General features: G+C 40.0%; 1 pseudogene; it reads right to left on the bottom strand.

The window, feature by feature from the left end:
- Window positions 1-331: 331 nt before the first annotated feature.
- On the bottom strand, window positions 332-1853 carry LOC108396249 (calpain-7 pseudogene; annotated as a pseudogene).
- Between the last annotated feature and the right edge of the window lie 8727 nt (window positions 1854-10580).

The following is a 10580-nucleotide window of genomic DNA, read 5'->3' as shown; positions in this document are numbered from 1 at the left end:
TTTACTTTGGATCTCCTTTTTTAATGTAAATTTTTAGAGCCAATAGTTTACCTTTCTGCATTGCTTTTGCTGTATCCAGTAAAATTTTTTATGTTGTGCTTCATTTTAAATTATCTAAAATATTTTATAAATTCCATTGTAATTATTTAATTAACCAGTTGGTTGTTTAAATATGTTATTAGTATATTATGTATATATTAGGATAGCTCTGTTTTTGTTTTTCCTATTTGCTTACAATGCATTTTCATTATTTGCTTTCATTCTATGGAAGTTCTCATATTTAAAGTGAGTGTATGATAGGCAGCATATAGTTGGATCCTCTCTTTTACATTCATTTTGCAAGTCTGTGTAAGTTGTAAACTTTCTTCCCATCAGTCTTATACACAGCCATTGCGATAAATTCTCAATTATTTGCAAAATCGTCCTTGTAGGTTATGTGTCTACTAAGCAAAACCCACACCACAGCGCCCCCCTGTGGACAGTGCACTTCCAGTTAGCCAGGCTACCAGCATCCTTCACAGCATCCCAAGGTCCTTGCTTAGCATCCCAAGAACTATGTATACATGTTGATTCTTTAAAAAGACCTGGATTCCAACTCAAATAAATCACATCACAATGCTGCCAGAGACCATCCCATGAAATCCAAAATACACCATTGTCTATTTTATGAACTGTTTGAGGATCAAAGTTTAAATATTTTTGCAACTCCAGGGTCCAGTTATTTACATCATTTTCATTGTATGTGCCTTTCCAACGTAAATGACTCCAAGGATTTTTCAATTGGACAAATCGCAGCCACTTGAACTCTCTAACATCCAGAATAGCATATCCATGTGTGGGAATGAGACCGCACTTCTCTCCCTCGGCTTCAGTCATTGTGAACATTGATGCAGTGCTGAGGACATCCCCATGCTTATTCTGCAGGTAAATTATGCTGGTAATCAACTTCTTATTAAATCTTCTTTCATAAACTGCACTGATATCCAATGATGCCACAAAGTAACACTCTGATACTATTATTGTCTGTTTTATGCTAAAACTGTACATAGTATAAATCATTGCAGAATTGCTGAAGACATCTACTGGTTGTACCTATTCAGAAAATGTAGCTTTTCATGTAGGTGAAAAAGCCAGCTTGTCCCGTCTGTCACAGGAAGGCATTGGACAAGCAAAACGTTCCCTCAGATCAATACTCATGAAAGGCACGTATTCTTTGCCATTTATTTTTGATGTTTCCCTGAGTGTTTCTATTTCTTCTGCCGTATACCCCTGTCCTTGTGCATCATGATAGTGGACTTACAAATGGCTGAGGTCTTTCCAGGAAGGGTCAGTTCCCAGGGGACAATGTGATCCTGTCGGGGGCGGCTTCGGCCTGATTCTCGCTGACTTGGTTCTGCGTGGTGGCTTTGTTAAAGGCTCACGCAGGCTGCCTCTCTGTCTAGTGCCTGTTGGGCCACCTGTTTCAGTTTATTTTGCATAATTTTATCAGCAGTTTTATAATCAGACAGAGAACTACAGCTTCCGTATGCAACTCTACAGCATCTTCAATATTCCCCATCCCATATTAGTCAAAAGCTTTTGTAACAAGGAAACGGACTAGCTCCAAGTCCAGCTGATGTTTTGATTTCAAAGGATCAGCACACTTTGAACTGCAGAATGTAAAGCCTGGATTCTTTCCAATCACTCATTTATTTCTCTTGACGATTTTCTAGGCTTAGTCCTGCCATCTCAGAATAAAACCAAGCTTGTGAAGCTTCCCTGTAGCAAAATGCAGCCACGGAGCAGCGGCCTTCATGGTCGCGCTGCACCGCCATCCTGGGGGACTGCACAGCATCCCGCTCCAGCGCTGGGGCGTCCACGGTGCCGAACCCACGCGGCCGAGTGAGGATACGAGCGGGGAGGCCCCTTGCCAACGGTGCTGCACCTGGGGCCAGGGTGAGGAGTGGGGGCACCGGCGGGCACTCACAGCTCACTGTGGACTGGAGCCTCCTGGGCTGGAAACTGTCATGGGCAGCACCCCTCAGCCCATCCGGGTCCCGAGCTGCAAGGCCGCCCCACTTTGCCGTCCCAGCATTCACCCCTAAATTTATAGTTTTATTTTATATATCCTATAAGGTAATTAAAAGTGTATTTCTCAGTATATTTTTTCCATTACCCAAATATATGACTGCTTTGGAATTTCCTTAAGGGTCTCACCCTTGTTTCTTTCAGAAGCCTTGGATTTCTGTTGCATTCCCCCTCCTGTAACCTCTTACTCGGAAGCTCCCGCGGATTTGTACTCCTCTGTGCGTCTAATGCTCCATGACACCTGCCACTGCTGTCAGAGGCCTCCAAACTGGAATCCAATCTACACCATTTCTTCAATCAGTGTTTTGAGTAAGATGAAAGAGAAACCAACCCCCTTGGAGAGCCTCAGGCCAATCCGAGCGGTGTCGGCTATTGCACACTTCTGTCCCAGAGGATGAAGTGGACATTAAGTGGTCCCTTTATGACCAAGGCATCCTGATCTTAGGGTGGGGTGGCAACCGCAAGTAAAATGCCACAGAATTTCCCCCATTTTGAATAAGGCTTTTCCTTGGTTAGGTTAACTTGTTTCCTGCAGCTTGTTAACTCGATTCTACAGTTCTTGTAAAAGTACGTTGGTCCAGAGAGGCGGAGACAAGATGGCGGCATGAGTAGGACAGTGGGAACCTCCTCCCAAAAACATAAATTTTCGAAAATACAACAAATACAACTAATCCTAAAAGAGAGACCAGAAGACATAGGACAACAGCCAGACTACATCCACACCTGCGTGAGCCCAGCGCCTGGTGAAAGGGGTAAGATACAAGCTCTGGCCCAGCGGGACGTGAGAGCCCCTCACACCAGCTCCTGGAGGGAGGGAGAGGGAGCCCAGGACTGCTAAACACCCAGCCCTAGCCATCTGCGCCAGAGTGCAGACACAGTGCATGCATGGAGGGCTGGAAACTAGGGAAACAGGACAGCAAGTCTTCTGAGTGGGTCCCGAAGCTGATGCCCCTGTGACAAAGAAAAGTGAGTGCTTTTTGAAAATCTTAAAGGGACAGGGATGCCACAGCTGGACGGAAACATCCCAGGTCACAGTCCAGCAGCTGGAAATTCCAGGGATCTCTGGGCACACTAAACCCCTGGGCAACAGCTCTGAGACCCCTCACAGAGGTAAACAGCCAAACAGCCCACTGTCCATTACCCCTCTGGGTCCCTGACATAGCAGATTAGCAGACTGAGGCGGGCCACACCCTCAGCAAGGGAGCTTCCTCCATACCAGCCAGACAACATACAAAGACCCAGTCTACACACAATGCCCAACAAACCTACTAGGGGTTGCAGTTGTCCCAGTAAAGAAAGGCCAGGAGCCAAGTGGAAAGCTGATAGATGCGTCAATAGCACTCCACTGCACCTATCAACATGAAAAGGCAAAAAAATTTGATCCAGACAAGACTAATGCAGACAGCTTTGGCACCTGCTACATCTTCCCCTGAGAATGAAACTGGGAAGATAGATTTAACCAGTCTTCATGAAAAAGAATTCAAAACAAAAGTCATAACCATGCTGATGGACTTGCAGAGAATTATGCAAGAATGAAGGAAGGAGAATACAGAAATAAAACAAGCTCTGGAAGGATTTCAAAACAGAACAGACGAGATGCAACAGACCATTAATGGACTAGAAAATAGAGAACAGGAATGCAGAGAAGCTGATGCAGATAGAGATAAAAGGATCTCCAGAAATAAAAGAATGCTAAGAGAGCTGAGTGACCAATCAAGATGGAACAATATCTGCATTACAGAGGTACCAGAAGAAGAAGAGAGAGAAAAAGGGATAGAAAGGGTCTTTGAAGAAATAATTGTTGAAAACTTCCCCAAACTAGGGGAGGAAATGGCCTCTCAGACCACAGAGGTACACAGAACTCTGATGACAAGGGATCCAAGGAGGACAACATGGAGACACATAATAATTAAAATGACAAAGATCAAAGACAAGGACAGAGTATTAAACGCAGCCAGAGAGAAAAAAAAGGTCACCTACAAAGGAAAACCCATCAGGCTATCATCAGACATCTCAACAGAAACCCTACAGGCCAGAAGAGAATGGCATGATATACTTAATGCAATGAAACAGAAGTGCCTTGAATCAAGACTACTGTATCCAGAATGATTATCATTTAAATATGAAGGAGGGATTAAACAATTCCCAGACAAGCAAAAGTTGAGAGAATTTGCCTCCCACAATCCACCTCTACAGGGAATCTTACAGGGACTGCTCTAGATGGGAGCACTCCTAAAAAGAGCGCAGAAAAAAATATCCAACATATGAAGAAGGGAGGAGTAGGAATAAGAAGGGAGAGAAATAAAGAATCATCAGACCATGTTTATAATAGCTCAATAAGCAAGTTAAGTTAGACAGTAAGATAGTAAAGAAGCTAACCCTGAACCTTTGGTAACCACAAACTTAAAGCCTGCAATGGCAGTAAGTACATACCTTTCAATAATCACTCTAAACGTAAATGGACTGAATGCACCAATCAAAAGACACAAAGTAATAGAATGGATAAGAAAGCAAGATCCATCCACATGCTGCTTACGAGAGACTCACCTCAAACCCAAAGACATGCACAGACTTAAAGTCAAGGGATGGAAATCGATATTTAATGCAAAGAGCAGAGAGAAAAAAGGTGTTGCAATACTAGTATCAGACAAAACAGACTTCAAAATAAAGTAACAAAAGATAAAGAAGGACATTACATAATGATAAAGGGCTCAGTCCAACAAGAGGATATAATCATAAATATGTATGCACCCAATACAGGAGCACCAACATATGTGAAACAAATACTAACAGAACTAAAGGAGGAAATAGAATGCAATGCATTCATTCTGGGAGACTTCAACACACCACTCACTCCTAAGGACAGATCCACCAGACACAAAATAAGTAAGGACACAAAGTCAGTGAACAACACACTAGAACAGATGGACCTAATAGACATCTATAGAACTCTACATTCAAAAGCAACAGGATACACATTCTTCTCAAGTGCACATGGAACATTCTCCAGAATAGACCACATACTAGACCACAAAAAGAGCCTCAAAAAATTCCAAATGATTGAAACCCTACCAACCAACTTTTCAGACCACAAAGGCATAAAACTAGAAATAAACTGTACAAAGAAAGCAAAAAGTCTCACAAACACATGGAGGCTTAACAACACGCTCCTAAATAGTCAATAGATCAATGACCAAATCAAAATGGAGATTCAGAAATATATGGAAACAAATGACAACAACAACACAAAGCCCCAACTACTGTGGGATACTGCAAAATCAGTCTTAAGAGGAAAGTATATAGCAATCCAGGCATATTTAAAGAAGGAAGAACAATCCCAAATGAATGGTCCAATGTCACAATTATCAAAATTGGAAAAAGAAGAACAAATGAGACCTAAGGTCAGCATAAGGAGGGACATAATAAAGATCAGAGAAGAAATAAATAAAATTGAGAAGAATAAGACAATAGAAAAAATCAATGAAACCAAGAGCTGCTTCTTTGAGAAAATAAACAAAATAGATAAGCCTCTAGCCAGACTTCTTAAGAGGAAAAGAGAGTCAACACAAATCAACAGAATCAGAAATGAGAAAGGAAAAATTACAACTGACCCCACAGAAATACAAACAATTATTAGAGAGTACTATGAAAACCTATGTGCTAATAACCTGGGAAACCTAGGATAAATGAACAACTTCCTAGAAAAATACAACCTTCCAAGACTGACCCAGAAAGAAACAGAAAATCTAAACATACCAATTACCAGCAATGAAATTGAAGCAGTAATCATAAAACTACCAAAGAACAAAACCCCCGTACCAGATGGATTTACCTCGAAATTTTATCAGACATACAGAGAAGACATAATACCCATTCTCCTTAAAGTTTTCCAAAAAATAGAAGAGGAGGGAATACTCCCAAACTCATTCTATGAAGCCAACATCACTCTAATACCAAAACCAGGCAAAGACCCCACCAAAAAAGAAAACTAAAAACCAATATCCCTGATAAACGTAGATGCAAAAATACTCAACAAAATATTAGCAAATCGAATTTAAAAATACATCAAAATGATAACACAGCAGGTCCAAGTGGGATTCATCCCAGGGATGCAAGGATGATACAACATTCGAAAATCCATCAACATCATCCACCACATCAACAAAAAGAAGGACAAAAACCACATGATCATCTCCATAGATTCTGAATAAGCATTCGATAAAATTCAACATCCATTCGTGATAAAAACACTCAACAAGATGGGTATAGAGGGCAAGTATTTCAACATAATAAAGGCCATATATGATAAACCCACAGCCAACATCATACTGAACAGCGATAAGCTGAAAGCTTTTCCTCTGCGATCAGGAACAAGACAGGGATGCCCACTGTCCCCACTGTTATTCAACATAGTACTGGAGGTTCTAGCCATGGCAGTTAGACAAAACAAAGAAATACAAGGAATCCAGGTTGGTAAAGAAGAAGTTAAACTGTCACTATTTGTAGATGACATGATATTGTACATAAAAAACCCTAAAGACTCCACTCCAAAACTACTAGAGCTAATATCGGAATTCAGCAAAGTTGCCGGATACAAAATTAACACACAGAAATATGTGGCTTTCCTATACACTAACAATAAACTAATAGAAAGAGAAGTTAGGAAGACAATTCCATTCACAATAACATCAAAAAGAATAAAATACCTAGGAAAACACCTAACCAAGGAAGTGAAAGACCTATACCCTGAAAACTATAATACACTCTTAAGAGAAATTAAAGAAGTCACTAACAAATGGAAACTCATCCCATGCTCTTGGCTAGGAAGAATTAATATCATCAAAATGGCCATCCTCCCCAAAGCAATATACAGATTCGATGCAATCCCTATCAAATTACCAACAGTTTTCTTCAATGAACTGGAAGAAATAGTTCAAAAATTCATATGGCAACACCAAAGACCCTGAATAGCCAAAGCAATCCTGAGAAGGAAGAAGAGAGTGAGGGGGGGATCTCACTCCTCAACTTCAAGCTCTACTACAAAGCCACAGTAATCAAGACAATTTGGTACTGGCACAAGAACAGAGCCACAGACCAATGGAACAGAATAGAGACTCCAAACATTTACCCAAACATATATGGTCAACTAATATTCGATAAAGGGGCCATGGACATACAATGGAGAAATGACAGTCTCTTCAACAGATGGTGTTGGCAAAACTGGACAGCTGGATGAATGAAGAGAACGAAACTGGATCACTGTCTAACCCCATACACAAAAGTAAATTCTAAATGGATCAAAGACTTGAATGTAAGTTATGAAACCATAAAACTCTTAGAAAAAAACATAGGCAAAAATCTCTTAGACATAAACATGAGTGACTCTTCTTGAACATATCTCTGCAGGCAAGGGAAACAAACGCAAAAATGAACGGGACTATACCAAGCTTAAAAGCTTCTGTACAGCAAAGGAAACCATCAATAAAACAAAAAGGTATCCTACAGTATTGGAGAATATATTCGTAAATGACAGGTCCGTTAAAGGGTTGACATCCAAAATATATAAAGAGCTCACACCCCTCAGCAAACAAAAAGCAAATAATCCAATTAAAAAATGGGCAGAGGAGCTGAATAGACAGTTCTCTAAAGAAGAAATTCAGATGGCCAACAGACACATGAAGAGATGCTACACATCACTAATCATCAGAGAAATGCAAATTAAAACCACAATGAGATATCATCTCACACCAGTAAGGATGGCTACCATCCAAAAGACAAACAACAACAAATGTTGGCGAGGTTGTGGAGAAAGGGAAACCCTCCTACACTGCTGGTGGGAATGTAAATTAGTTCAACCATTATGGAAAGCAGTATGGACGTTCCTCAAAATGCTCAAAATAGAAATACCATTTGACCCAGGAATTCCACTTCTTGGAATTTACCCTAAGAATGCAGCACTCCAGTTTGAAAAAGACAGATGCACCCCTATGTTTATCGCTGCACTATTTACAATAGCCAAGCTATGGAAGCAACCTAAGTGTCCATCAGTAGATGAATGGATAAAGAAGAAGTGGTACATATACACAATGGAATATTATGCAGCCCTAAGAAAAAAACAAATCCTACCATTCGCAACAACATGGATGGAGCTAGAGGGTATTATGCTCAGTGAAATAAGCCAGGCAGAGAAATACAAGTACCAAATGATCTCACTCATATGTGGAGTATAAGAACAAAAGAAAACTGAAGGAACAAAACAGCAGCAGAAGCACAGAACACAAAAATGGGCTAATAGTTACCAAGGGAAAGGGACGGGGGAGGACAGGTGGGAAGGGAGGGATAAGGGCAGGAAGAAAAGAAAGGGGGCATTACGATTAACATGTATAGTGTTGAGGGGGCACGGGGAGGGCTGTGCAACACAGAGAAGACAAGTAGTGATTCTACAGCATCTTACTATGTTGAAGGACAGTGACTGTGAACTTGGTGACAAGTAGTGATTTTACAACATCTTTCTATGATGGTGGACAGTGAGTGTGAATGGGGACGTGGGGGGACTTGGTTTAGGGGGGAGCCTATTAAACATAATATCCTTCATGTAATTGTAGATTAATGATACCAAAATAAAAAAATAAAAAATAAAAAATAAACTACGTTGGTCCATATATTGTTTATTTGGTGTTTCTGTGGGCACTGAGGATGTGGACCTGCCTCCTACCCATCTTTCTGATGTTGGATTTTAAGGGATGAAGGTGGTGACAGGTTATATTATACCTTAAGAATGCCTTCTTTATATTGAGGCATCTCATTGGTTGCCCTCCTTTGCTTTTACCCCCTTCCTATTAAACCTGACCAGATAAAATAAGATGATCTTTCATGTTAACATTGTCCCTATTTGTGTGAATTTTAAGGGTTACCTTGAGCTCATGGGAACTCCTGGCACTATCTTCGTCTATTTGGACTCAGAGATACGGACATGTGGGCTCAGACTGAGAGTGTAGGCATTTACCCGGTGTGGATGGTGAGCTCAGGGTGGGAGGCAGCCCAGTAGCTCAGAAGAGGCAGTCTTGTTCAGTGGCCATGCTGTTTGCTGGGCTGCACATGTGGGCAGACAGAGTGGCCATGTTATAGGATTGATTTTAAATTATTCTCTGCCTGGATAGTGCGTTATGTTTTTGTTTTTTGAGTCTCTTTGAGTTGATGGTGGAGAGAAATTACACTTATATGTGCATAAATATTCAGAGGTTTTGTGTCTGCATTGGACTAAATAGTAAGTGATATGCTTCCATCCCTGAATTCATATTAAATAGGATCGTAACAAAAATATAATAACAGCAGTGATGGTAATAGTCATCACTAAAGTTGATGTTTATTGAGGGTTGGTTGCATGCCAGGCAATGTTGTGAGTTGCTAGCCTTTATAAACTAAATCAGTTTTCACAAATCACCCTCAGTGGTATGTGCTACCCCAAGTCACCGTAGAAAGACAGGAATAAACTTCAGAGTAAAGAAAGCAAATAATAATTTCTGGTTATCCTATTCATGCAGAATAATCTCTGCTCTCCCAGTTTCACTTAGTCAAAACTGAATCATCTTGACTTTTATATTATTGTAAATTTTTTTTTACCTTGAACAAAGGAGTTATCATATGTCATCCCTTAAAACTAGTTAAGGGGATAGAGTGTTCAAAAATCAACCTCCCTTTACTGTCTCTAGAATTAATCAATCTTGTTACAGTACAGCAAGATTGAGAGAATGTCATGGTATTATTGAAATTCCTTTCTATGAACTTGCCCGCCATGTGCTCTTACTGGTTATAACGTTTATACTGTATTTGTGGACATTCAGAAACGGAGTCTCCCATTTCCCTGGCCAGCCCATGTTCTTAAAATTGGTTTATAAAAAAAATGCAATATTTTACACAGAACATCCCCAGTGTCATATGCTTCCCCAGAAATGCTTACCTATTATGTACACAAAAATTAAAGTATATGTCAGTTGATGGTTAGTTATGTGGAGTCTAAATTTATATGCATAGTTTAAAGGCAAATAGAGTAAAATGCTACTTTCTAAAAAGCAAGTCAGATATAATAATGACCTGTTTTCTTTTTTTTTTTTTACATGTAGTTTTTGAGCATTCTCCCAGTACTCAATTTTATTTCTGGAGCTGAGGGAACAGCACTAACAAAGAATCACATGTGCCTAATTATGCACTAGAAACTAAGTTTTCCCAAAGGGTCTGTTGGAACCAGAATATGACTTTCCAACTTAATTAAGCAGCTCATTTATTCTGTGAAGTTGAGAGGTTGAGAAATGACTCTACACATTTAAATTAATTTTCAAATGAACTTTTCATGGTAAATGATTGAAAGTTTATTGCCTGAGGTAAAACAAACAAAACAATAGTAATCTTACAAATGGTAGGTTAGTAGTTGCTAAAATGTCTTTTAAATAGATTTGAAAACTTTCGAATTTTTCACAGGATCTATTACTCTGCCTTTCTAAGGTGGGCCACAC

Source organism: Manis javanica, chromosome 14 (genome assembly GCF_040802235.1).
Source record: "Manis javanica isolate MJ-LG chromosome 14, MJ_LKY, whole genome shotgun sequence".
Taxonomy (NCBI): domain Eukaryota; kingdom Metazoa; phylum Chordata; class Mammalia; order Pholidota; family Manidae; genus Manis; species Manis javanica.
The sequence above is the reverse complement of the archived record's forward strand: the minus strand, read 5'-3'. Positions and strand labels throughout refer to the sequence as shown.